A 13,451-nucleotide genomic window follows, 5' to 3' on the forward strand; every position below is an offset into this window, starting at 1 on the left:
CACATAGAGCTTAAATGTCATCATTATTCAGTGCTTAGAACGGTGCTTGGCACATAGTAAGCGCTTAAATGCCATCATTGTTCAGCGCTTAGAACGGTGCTTCGCACATAGTAAGCGCTAAACAAATGCCATCATTACTCAGTGCTTAGAACGGTGCTTGGCACATAGTAAGCGCTAAACACATGCCATCATTATTCAGCGCTTAGAATGGTGCTTGGCACATAGTAAGCGCTTAAATGCCACCATAGTTCAGAGCTTAGAGCGGTGCTTGGCCCATAGTAAGCGCTTAAATGCCATCATTATTCAGCACTTAGAATGGTGCTTGGCACATAGTAAGCGCTTAAATGCCACCATTGTTCAGCGCTTAGAACGGTGCTTGGCACACAGTAAGCGCTTAACTGCCGTCATTACTCAATGCTTAGAACGGTGCTTGGCACATAGTAAGCACTTAATAATAATGTTGGTATTTGTTAAGCGCTTACTATGTGCCGAGCACTGTTCTAAGCGCTGGGGTAGACATAGGGGAATCAGGTTGTCCCACGTGGGGCTCACAATCTTAATCCCCATTTTACAGATGAGGGAACTGAGGCACAGAGAAGTTAAGTGACTTGCCCACAGTCACACAGCCGACAAGTGGCAGAGCTGGGATTCGAACTCATGAGCCCTGACTCCAAAGCCCGTGCTCTTTCCACTGAGCCACGCTGCTTCTCAACTTAACAAATACCGGTATCATCATCATCACACTCAGCCACTTGGACAAGTCACTTCACTGGGCCTCAGTTACCTCATTCATTCAATCGTATTTATTGAGCACTTACTGTGCGCAGAATAATAATAATGTTGGTATTTGTTAAGCGCTTACTATGTGCCGAGCACTGTTCTAAGCGCTGGGGTAGACATAGGGGAATCAGGTTGTCCCACGTGGGGCTCACAGTCTTAATCCCCATTTTACAGATGAGGGAACTGAGGCACTAAGCACTTGGAAAGTACAATTCAGCAATAAAGAGTGACAATCCCTGTCCACAATGGGCTCACAGTCTAGGGGGGAGACAGACATCAATACAAGTAAACAGGCATCAATATAAATAGAATTATAGATATGTGCATATATACACAAGGGCTGTGGGGCAGAGAGGGAAGACCAAAGGGAGCGAGTGATGCGGAAAGGAATGGGAGTTGAAATCCTCTGCCTTTTGGCCGAACCTTCTGGGGACTTAGTCTGGGAAGGCCTCTTGGAGGAGGTGTGCCTTCAATAGGGCTTTGAAGGGGGGAAGAGCGATTGTCTGGAGGATTTGAGGAGGGAGGGGGTTCCAGACCAGAGGTAGGACGTGGACCAGGGGATGGAGGCAAGATTCATTCATTCATTCATTCAACAGTATTTATTGAGCATTTACTATGTGCAGAGCACTGTACTAAGCGCTTGGAATGTACAAATCGGTAACAGAGACAGTCCCTGCCCTTTGACGGGCTTACAGTCTAATCGGGGGAGACGGACAGACAAAAACAATAGCAATAAATAGAATGGAGGCGCAGTGAGAGAGTTGATGGCACCAGAGGGCTGGGAGGGAGAAGGAGAGAAGGGAGGCGGGGTAAGAAGGGGCAAGGTGATGGATGGAGAGCTTTAAAGCCAAGAGTGAGGAGTTTTTGCTTGATACCGAAGTGGCTAGGCAACCAGTGAAGATTTTTAAGGAGCGGGGGTGACACACTCTGAGCATTTCTGTAGAAAGATAATCCAGGCAGCGGAGTGAAGTATGGACTGAAGTGGGGAGAGGCAGGAGGTTGGGCGGTCAACAAGGGGGCTGATGCAGTAATTCAGTCGGGATAGGATGAGCGATTGTACTAACGTGGTAGCGATTTGGATGGAGAGGAGAGGGCGGATCGTGGCGATGCTGTGAAGGTGAGACCAACAGGATTTGGCGACGGATTGGATGTGTGGGATGAATTAGAGAGAAAGGAGTCAAGGATAACGCCAAGGTTGTGGGCTTGTGAGACGGGAAGGATGGTTGTGCCGCCAATAGTGATGGGAAAGTCAGGGTGAGGACAGGGTTTGGGAGGGAAGACGAGGAGCTCAGTCTTGGATATGTTGAGTTTGAGGAGGCGGGAGGATATCCAAGTAAAGACATCCTAAAGGCAGGAGGAGATGTGAGCCTGGTGGGAGGGAGACAGAACAGGGGAGGAGAGGTAAATTTGGGTGTCATCCACATAGAGGTGGTAGTTGAAGCTGTGGGAGCAAATATATTCACCAAGGGAGTGACTTTAGATGGAGAATAGGAGACCAAGAACTGAACCTTGAGGGACCCCCACAGTTAGGGGATGGGAGGTGGAGGAAGAGCCGGCGAAAGACTGAGAATGAACGGCCAGAGAGATAAGAGGAGAACCAGGAGAGGACGGAGTCAGTGAAGCCAAGGTTGGATAACGTATCGAGGAGATGGGGATGGTCCACAGAGTCAAAGGCAGCCGAGAGGTCGAGGAGGATCAGGATGGAGTAGGAGCCGTTGGATTTGGCAAGGAGGAGATCATTAAAAGGGAGGTTTCAGTGGAGTGAAGGGGCGGAAGCCAGATTTGAGGGGTCCAGGGGAGCGCTGAGGGAGAGGAATTTGAGGCGGTCACTGTAGATGAATCCCTCAAGGAGACTGGAAAGGAAAGGAAGGAGGGGGATGGGGCGATAACGGGAGGGGGCTGTGGGGTCAAGCACAGGTTTTTTTAGGATGGGGGAGGCATGAGGAAGAAGCCATTGGAGAAGGAGCGGTTGACTCTGCCACTTGTCTGCTGTGTGACCTCGGGCAAATCACTTCACTTCTCTGTGCCTCAGTCACCACATTTGTAAAATGGGGACTGAGACTATGAGCCCCATGTGGGACAGGGACTGTGCCCAACCTGATTTGCTTGTATCTACCCCAGCGCTTAGAACAGTGCCTGGCACATAGTAAGCGCCTGACAAATGCCGTAATTATTATTATCTCCATTTTCCCAGAGCCTTAGCCCATCTGATGAGCCAGTGGTATGATTTGCTATCCTCCTTAGACTTAGAGCCCCATGTGAGAAAGGCTTGATCAGGAGTATTTATGAGCCCCTGCCGTGTGCAGAGAACTTTAGTAAGCTTTTGGAAGAATAAAGTACAATAGTATTGAGTCCTTCCCTCAAGCAGCTTTCAGTCTAGAGGGGGAAACAGGCATAAACATAAATTACCGATACGGGAAGGACCAGAGTAGAGGAATATGTGCACAAGCGCTGTGCTGCTGGGTTGTATCTACCCAGTGCTTAGCAGAGTTCATAGCACATTATAAGCACTTAAACAATAATAATAACGATGATGGTATTAAGTGCTTGCTATGTGCCAGGCGCTGTTCTAAGCACTGGAGTAGGCACAAGGTAATCAGGTTGGACACAGTTCCTGTCCCACATGGGGCTCACGGTGTTAATCTCCATTTTACAGATGAGGTCACTGAGGCCCAGAGAAGTGAAGTGACTCCTCCAAGATCATACAGCAGACGAGTGGCAGAGCAGGATTAGAACCCAGGTCTTTCTGACTCCCAGGCCCGTGCTCTAGCCACTAGGCCATGCTGCTTCACACATACCACTATTATTAATTAAATTGAAGACCAGTGCTCGGCCAGTAATAACCGTAGAAATGTTGACAACTGGGGAGTTGGCATTGTTTCATCTTCCCTGTTATTTTCACTTTCCCCTGTGTCTACCCCAGCGCTTAGAACAGTGCTCTGCACATAGTAAGCGCTTAACAAATGCCAACATTATTATTATTAACCATTCCTACGGTATTTAAGATTACCCTGGTGCTTTCTATATTCTGAGGACACCGGGGAAAAAGCTGAAATTGGAATGACTAATTAAGCAACCTGAATAAAGCCATCGCTCTCTTCCCAATGGGATTATTTCAATTATTATTGCTCATTTCCCTGGAGGGACATAAGTCATGAAAAACTCATCTGAGGTTTTCCTGGAAATAATTAGTTTGTGTGTTGTTTTTTTCACTCTGAAAACAAAATGAACAGCTACGGTTTAGATCACTGTAATGTCAGATTCAAATGTAAACACCTACAGTGATTTCTCATGTAATGAGGGGGGTATCCTATAAGAACATTATATTATGGGAAAATTGTGCTATAGTAGCTACCGAGTCAATGGCAATTAACGGTTACCAGGTATTCATTCATTCATTCATTCATTCATTCAATAGTATTTATTGAACGCTTAATATGTTCAGAGCACTGTACTAAGCGCTTGGAATGTACAAGTCGGCAACAGATGGAGACAGTCCCTGCCCTTTGACAGGCTTACGGTCTAATCGGGGGAGACGAGCAGACAAGAACAATGGCAATAAATAGAGTCAAGGGGAAGAACATCTCATCAAAACAATGGCAACTAAATAGAATCAGGGTGATGTACATCTCATTAAACAAAATAAACAAAATAAATAGGGTGAAAAAGATATATACAGTTGAGCGGACGAGTACAGTGCTGAGGGGGTGGGACAGGAGAGGGAAAGGGGGGAGAAGAGGGTTTAGCTGCGGAAGAGGTAGTTGGTTAGTTGGTTAGAAGATATCCCTGTCGTTGACATTTTTTATACAAATTGCTATAGTAATAATAATATTAGTATTTCTTAAGCGCTTATTATGTGCCAGATACTGTACTAAGTGCCAGGGTGGATACAAGCAAATGATGCTGGACACAGTCCATGTCCCATGTGGGGCTCAGAGTCTCAATCCCCATTTTACAGATGAGGTGACAATTATTGCTATTATTATTTTTAGATTGTGAGCCCCTGGAGGGTCAGGGATTGTGTCAAATGCCCACCTTTGTATTCTCTTCCAATGCTCAGTACAGTGCTCTGCACAAGTTCTTAATAAATATTATTACTACTAGAAAGGTGAATGGTCTTGGATTCCCCCTGAGGAAAAGTAACAGAATAATAATGTTGGTATTTGTTAAGTGCTTACTATGTGCACAGCACTGTTCTAAGTGCTGGGGTAGGTTCAGGGTAATCAGTTGTCCCACATGAGGCTCACAGTTAATCCCCATTTTACAGATGAGGTAACTGAGGCACAGAGAAGTGAAGTGACTTGCCCACAGTCACACAGCTGACAAGTGGCAGATCTGGGATTTGAACTCAAGACCTCTGACTCCCAAGCCCAGGCTCTTTCCACTAAGCCACGCTGCTTCTGCAGTGTAACCAAATGGATAAGGCACGGGCCTAGGAGTCCAAGTGGAATGGTATATCCTTCCTGCTTTCCACTCGCATCAATAGCAGGTCCCAGTGTTTATTGGGAACACACTGTGTGCAGAGTACTGATCTAGGTTGTTGTGATACATTCCAAAGAAGCAAAAGACCTACTTCCCGTCCTTGAGTAGATTGCAGTGAAGCTGGGAGACAGTTAACGTAGAGAGTGGGAGGATAAGGGCTATGTACCCTTCTTTAAGAGGAAAGAAGGGAACGGACATCAGTACATCAATCCTGGGGGAGATACAAGTTAATCTTGCAATTTGGCTTTCTTTGACGAGGAGATGGAACTTCAATAGGGCTTTGAAGGTGCGGGGGGAGAATAACCGTCTGTCAGATGTGAGGAGGGAGGGCGTTTCAGGCCAGAGGCAGGACGTGGGCGAGGGGTCGGCGGCGAGACAGGCGAGATGGAGGCACAGTGAGAAGGTCGGCATTGGCGGAGCCAAGAGTGCGGGCTGGGTTGTAGTAGGAGAGAAGTGAGGTGAGGTAGGAGGGGACAAGGTGATGGACTGCTTTAAAGCCAATGGTGAGGAGTTTTTTGTTTGATGCGAAGGTGGATGGGCAACCACTGGAGCTTCCTGAGGACGGGGGAGACGTGTCCTGAGCATTTCTGGAGAAAAATGATCCGGGCAGCAGAGCGAAGTACGGACTGGAGCGTGGAGAGACAGGAGGCTGCGAGGTCAGCAAGGAGGCTGAAGCAGTCATCCGGGTGGGAGAGGACGAGTGATCGTATCAACGTGGGAGCAGTTTGGATGGAGAGGAGAGGGTGGATTTGAGTGATGCGGTGAAGATGGGACCGACAGGATTTAGTGACGGATTGAATATGTGGGTTGGATGACAGAGAGGAGTCAAGGATGACGCCGAGATTACAGGCAGGAAGGACGGTGGTGCCGTCTACAGTGATGGAAAAGTCAGAGGGAGGACAGGGTTTGGGTAGGAGGTAGGAGGTGGTTTGGATAGTGGAGGTTTCCACTAGGCAGCATGGCCTAGTGGAAAGAGCACGGGCCTGGGAGTCAGAGGAACCGGGTTCTAATCCCGCTCTGCCACCTGTCAGCTCTGTGATTTTGGGCAAGTCACTTAACTTCTCGGTGCCTCAGTTCCCTCATCTGTAAAATGGAGATTAAGACTGTGAGCCTCACGTGGGACAACCTGATGACCCTGCATCTACCCCAGTGCTTGGAACAGTGCTCGGCACATAGTAAGAGCTTTACAAATACCAACGTTATTATTCTTATCCGGCTCTGCCAGTTGCTTACTGTGTGACCTTGGGCAAGTCATTTAACTTTTCTATGCCCCAGTTCTCCTGTTCTCCCTCCTACTTAGACTGAGCTCTGTGTGGGTCTGGGACCGTGTCAATTAATCAATGGTATTTATTGATCACTTACTGTATACTAAGCACTTGGGAGAGTACAACAGAATTAGCAGACACATTCCCTGCCCATAATGATCTTACAACCTTGTATCTACCTCAGAACTTAGAGCCAGGTTTGAGACAGAGTAAGCGCTTAACAATGCCATAAAAAAAATGAATAAGGCTTGAAGCGGAAGTGTGGCCCAGCAGAGAAAGCATGAACCTGGGGGTCTAAAGGACCTGGGTTCTAATCCTGCCTCCACCACTTGCCTGCTGTGTGACGGTGGGCAAATCACTTCACTTCTCGGTGCCTCAGTTCCCTCATTTGTAAAATGGGGATTCAGACTGTGAGCCTCACGTGGGACAACCTGATGACCCTGTATCTACCCCAGCACTTAGAACAGTGGTCGGCACATAGTAAGCGCTTAACAAATACCAACATTACATTACTTCACTTTTTTTTTTGCCTCCGTTTCTCCAGCATAAATAGGAATGAAAGGTCTGTTCTCCCCCTTAGACTGTGAGCCGCACGTGGTACAGGGACTGTTTCTGCCTCGCTTATCTTGTATCTTGTAAATCTTGTAAAATGGGGATTAAGGCTGAGAGCCCCACAGGGGAGAGACATGGATTGTGTCCCACCCAATTTGCTTGTATCCGCCCTAGCGCTTATTACAGTGTGCGGCAAATAGCGTTTAACAAATACCACCTTTATTACTATTAAAGCCTGAATCTAATGTGTTTTCCACCCTCCAGCATTGGAAGAAAAAGCTGGTTATCTGAATGAATGCAGCCCAAAGCTAGCTTTTTTATGACATCTGTTAAGTGCATAATAATAATAATGATAGGTGGTATTTATTAAGTGCTTACTATGTGCCAGGCACTGGACCAAGCGGTAAGGTGGAAACAAGCAAACTGGGTTGGACATAGTCCACGTCTTTTCCATGTGGTGCACACAGTCTTCATCCCCATTTTACAGATGAGGGAACTGAGGCCCAAAGAAGTGAAGTGACTTGCCCAAGGTCACACAAGTGGCAGATTTGGGATTAACCATCAACCAATTAACTTTTTTTTTTGAGCCCTAACTATATGCACCTTCTCATTCCCAGGCCCCTGCTCTATCCACTAGCCCACACCGCTTCTCTTTCTATGTGCCAGGCACTGTACTAGGCACTGGGGCAGATACAAGTTAATCTTGCAAGTAGATCTGGCTTTCTCCGACAAGACTTGCCCCAGTCTTGTCACCACCAGAATAACTAAGGTTCAGGGAATAGCCTTCAACTATAAAGATTGGCAGGAACATTTAGACAACAAAATAAGTGGAAAAAGGAGAGCAGCCTCTTGCCAAAAATATGGCAGGGGCAAGGAGGTTGGTCAAGGCGAATCAGTGAAGCATGATAGATAATTTAGTGCTGGAGGCAATTGCGAAAAATATTAACATTTGATGATCGTCAAATCTGAAAAGGTGTTGGTTTTCTTTCAATAAGATGGTATGGTTATCGGAGGAAAGAACACCCAGCAATGAGAGATTTTTCTTCAGGTACAGAATAGGGGATGAACAAGAATTGACCCCCTCTGAACCAAGTGATTCTACTCAAAGCCTTCCTCTACACTAAAGATTTCACGAGGCATACTTAAATCATTTAACAAGAGGGAGGAACTCATGTTTAATTCCATTAGTCATGGAGCTGTAGCATACAGAGAAGCAGCGTGGGCCTCGTGGAACGAGCGCGGGCCTGGGAGTCAGAGGACCGAGGTTCTAATCTCGGCTCCGCCACTTGCCTGTTGTGTGACCTTGGGCCAGTCACTTTACTCTGTGCCTCAGTTACCTCATCTATAAAATGGAGATTAAGACGGTGGGCCCTATGTGGGAGAGGGACTATGTCCATTACCTTGTACCTACCCCAGCGCTTAGTTCAGGGCCTGGCATATAGTAAGCACTTAACAAGTACCATAAAAAAAGAAGACCTCGTAATTAAATTTGCCGTTTGATAACACTGTGAAGACGTGCTGCTATATTTAATTAATCCTCTGATCACTGCCAAAAATTTACAAATTTAAATAGATCATGCTCCATTTTCATAAAGGGAAGCAAAGAGCCGAAAAGCCCTTCACTGACGCTTCTAAAATGTCTTTGAGCAAAAACAGTCTAATGCAAAAGAGCCGTAACTAAAGGACAGTGGGGAACTAGAGAAGTGCAGCAAGTCAAAGACACGGCAAAAGTGCGACCTTTTAAAGAGGTTCAGAAATCCGGGAGAAGATGAGGGGAAAACACAGAAATATATGTAGAGATAAAGACATATCTTTATCTATATGAGTATTTATCTGGTTATATATCGCTCTCTCTATAAACCTATAAATTCAGAAATTCAGAGACTAGAGAGCCTCAACCAGATAACCACAATGTCCGAGAAAAGAGTCGGACAGTAAGACGGTGAGGGAGAAGGATACACCCCGAGATACAGCAGGAGAAAAAACCAACAGACAGACAAAGAGAGCAAAAGAGGCAGTTGGGGGGTCTTAGAAACATTCAGTCACTCATTCAATTGTACTGACTGAGTGCTTACTGTGTGCAGAGCACTGAAATAAGTGATTGGAAAGTACAATTCAGCAACAAATGGAGAAAATCTCTGCCCACAACCAGGTCACAGTCTAGAAGGGGGGGAGACAGACATCAAAACAGGTAAAGAGGGATCAGTAGCATCATTATAAATAAAGAGAATTATTTCTAATAAAAATAAAAAGAATTATAAATATGTACAAATATACACAAATGCTGTGGGGCAGGGGCGAAGAGCAAAGGGAGTGAGTCGGGGTGATGGGGGGGGGGAGCGGAGGAAAAGGGGGGCTTAGTCCGGGAAGGCCTCCTGGAGGAGGTGAGCTCCCACAGGGAGGCAAAGACAGAGAATCAGAGATAATGAGACACAGATACGAGGAGAGATATAGAAAGGGATAGAGACGGAGATAAAACCCAGAGGTAGAAACCATGTTGGAGGTTGACAGCTGGAAAGAGACAGACGTGGTTAGGGATATATATAGAGACAGACAGAGAAACTCTCTTCCCCTCTTCAAAGCCCTATGGAGAGCTCACCTCCTCCAAGAGGCCTTCCCAGAATGAGCCCTCCCTTTCCCTCGGCTCCTCCTCCCCTCCCCATTCCCCCTTCTCCCGCCCTCTGCTCTTCCCCCTTTCATTCATTCAATAATATTTATTGAGTAACTTACTATGTGCAGAGCACTGTACTAAGCGCTTGGAATGTACAAATTGGTAACAGATAGAGACAGTCCCTGCCCTTTGACGGACTTACAGTCTAATCGGGGGGAGACGGACAGACAAGAACAATAGCAATAATCCCCTCCCCATAGCACTTGTGCCTATTTGTATATATTATTTATTACTCTATTTATTTTGTTAATATGGATATATCTATGATTCTATTTATCTTGATGGTATTGACGCCTAACTACTTGTTTTGTTTTGTTCTGTTTTGTTGTTTGTCTCCCCCGTTTAGACTGTGAGCCCGTTGTTGGGCAGGGATTATCTCTATCTGTTGCCTAACTGTTCATCCTAAGCGCTTAGTACAGTGCTCTGCACACAGTAAGCGCTCAATAAATACGATTGAATGAATGAATGAAAGAGAAGGTTGAAAATGGCAGACGGTTTGAGAACGATGTCCCCTCCAAAAGCAACAAAGATCACGGTGGTATTGGTTAAGCACTTACCATGTGCCAAACACTGTACTAAGCAGTGGGGTAGATACAAGATAATAAGACTCACAGTCTAAGTAGGAGGAAGAACATGTACCGGATCCCCATTCTGCCAATGAGGGAACTGAGGCGCAGACAAACGATGTGACTTACCCAAGTTCACACAGCAGGTAAGTGGAGGAGTCAGCGCTAGAACCCAAGGTCCTCTGACTCCCAGGCCCGAGCTCTTTCCACTAGACCACACTGCTTCTCTAAACACAGAGAAACAGAGAAATAAAACCAGAAAAGAGGCAAAAACTATGATGGAGAAATACATCGAGGGCTGAGAAGAAGATAGAAAGAAAGAAATAGCGATACCAAGGGACAGAAGCGGTGACAAGAGATCGGCACAATTCCACTTTTAACAAATGTGATTATTATTCTCAAGCCTATAAACTGGCCCCCAGCAGGAGGCTGAATGAACGTCTCTTATTTCAGAAGCACCTTGAGATCCATGAGCCAGAGCCCAAGGAACGAGGTCTGACTGCCTTCTCGACACCTTGAAATGGGTCAGATCTTCAGCAATTTACACGGACCTTCATATTGTAAGTTGGGAAACAGCACGGCGTAGTGGACAGAGCATGGGCCTGGGAGTAATAATAATAATAATCATGTTGGTATTTGTTAAGCGCTTACTCTGTGCAGAGCACTGTTCTAAGTGGTAGGGTAGTACAGGGTAATCAGGTTGTCCCACGTGAGGCTCACAGTCTTCATCCCCATTTTACAGACGAGGGAACTGAGGCACAGAGAAGTGAAGTGACTTGCCCACAGTCACACAGCTGACAAGCAGTGGAGCCGGGATTCGAAGCCATGACCTCTGACTCCCAAGCCTGGGCTCTTTCCACTGAGCCACGTGAGACCAGGGGATCTGCTGGGTGACCCTGGGCAAATCACTTCACCTCTCCGGGTCTCAGTTCCCTCATCTGTAGAATGGGGATTGAGACCGTGAGCCCTACGCGGGACAGGAACTGCATCCAATCCGATTTGCTCATCGCCGCCCCAGTGTCTGACACGTAATCAGCACTTAAATACCAGGCTGCTGCTGGTGATTAGTTTACAGTATAATAATATTATATTCTCAGTGCACATCATTTTCCCACTTCGCTCTTTAGGCGAAGGCACCTTTATCGTACTTCTGCAATGAACGACCCTAAAGAGAGGGTTACTTGGAAGGAGCACATTGCTTTCAAACAACGGAGCTCCAAGTAGGGAACGGAAAACCGGCTGGGTGACCTACCTCAGGCAGGTCAAACCCAGATTTCTACTTTCTCCCAAGCTGGGGCAAGGATTAATACTGACAAATGGCCCTGTGGGATCGCACAGACTGCCTTGCGTAATCCACAGAACAATAAGGTTAAAGTACAGTGTGGGAAACGACTCAGCCGAAAGAGGGAGGGTCTAGGAGCCAGAGGGCCTGGGTTCTAATTCCGCCTCCATCACGTGCCTGCTGTGTGCCCTTGGGCAAGTCACTTCACTTCCCTGGGCCTCCAATTCCGTCATCTGCAAAATGGGGATTCAATATCCGTGTAACCCTGTGTTACATTGTGTACCCCATCTTGGAACTGATTATCTTTTATCTACCCCGTGCTTAGTAAAGAGCTTGGCCCATAGTGAGGGGTTGGCAGGGGAAGCAGCATGGCCTAGTGGAGAGAGCACGGGCCTGGGAGTCAGAAGGTCATGGGTTCTAATTCCGGTTCTGCCACTTCATTCATTCAATCGTATTTACTGAGCGCTTACTGTGTGCTGAGCACTGTACTAAGCACTTGGAATGTACAATTCGGCGACAGATAGAGACAATCCCTGCCCAACAACGGGCTCACAGTCTTGTCTGCTGTGTGACGTTGAGCAAGTCACTTCACTTCTCTGGCCCTCAGTTACCTCATCTGTAAAATGGGGACTGAGCCCCACACGGGATAGGGACTGTGTCCAACTCGATTGCTTGTATTCCCCTCCAGCGCTCAGTACAGTAGATGGCACATAGTAAGTGCTTTACAGATAACATAATTATTAGTAGTAGTATAGAACCAGAAAGTTAAAAATTCAGCAAAAAGCTTCATGAGGTAATGTCTGCTTCAGATGAGTAAATGTACAGGATTCTGCCAAGAATCTCTTTTGTCTCGTCTGTTTCCACACTGGTACAATCTGTCACTTTTTCTCCGGTCCAATCGCAGTAGGTGGTGACCGGTACTCTTGAGGCTAAAATCTATCCATGTTAATCTGCCCCGTGACGCAAACCTTTGTAACGTAAATGTGTTGATCTGGTTTTGGTTACTGCTACTCCAGTGAACAGATTTAGATTGTAGTAATGTGTAAAAAGGCTTTTTTTTCCCTTTTAGTTAAACCTCCCCAAGAAAGAACTTGTGTGAGGAAATCTTTTAGAAAGAACATTCCGAGAAAGCGCTCTGATGATGATGGCATTTGTTAAGCGCTTACTATGTGCCAAGCACTGTTCTAAGCACTGGGGCAGATACAAGGGGATCAGGTTGTCCCACGTGGGGCTCACAGTCTTCATCCCCATTTTAGAGATGAGGCAACTGAGGCCCAGAGAAGTGACTTGCCCAAAGTCACACAGCTGACAAGCGGCGGAGCCGGGATTTGAACCCATGACCTCTGATTCCCCAGCCCGGGCTCTTTCCACTGAGCCATGCACGGTTGTTACAGATGAAAAATATTGGTTAGGCTCCATTTTAAGGAAATAAGGCTGCCTTCTGTCAGTCTGTGGGCTCGAAACAAGCCATAGGGAATTCAAGATTGTTTTATATTGGTATAAATGCTGGTAAAGAGTGAGTGCTGTCAATAAACACTTAAAAAAAGCAACCCCCCCCCCCAAAAAAAACCAGGTATTTTTCCCTTTTCATCTTATGCTTCCTTTTGATGCCTCTTCTCCACTTTAATCAATCAATGGTATTTACTTAGTGCTCGCTCTGTGCAGAGCACAGTACTAAGTGCTTGGGAGACTACAGTATTTCAGGTTTGGCTGACAATGCCACAGTGAGTTTACAGTCTAGAGGGGGAGACGCATATTAATATAAAGAAATAATTTACAGTATATAATTTCAACGTATAATTGAAAGGTATGTACATAAATGCGGTGGGGTAAGCTTTTAGCTTAAGTTTCAC

This window comes from Ornithorhynchus anatinus, chromosome 1 (genome assembly GCF_004115215.2).
Source record: "Ornithorhynchus anatinus isolate Pmale09 chromosome 1, mOrnAna1.pri.v4, whole genome shotgun sequence".
NCBI classification, from domain to species: Eukaryota; Metazoa; Chordata; class Mammalia; order Monotremata; family Ornithorhynchidae; genus Ornithorhynchus; species Ornithorhynchus anatinus.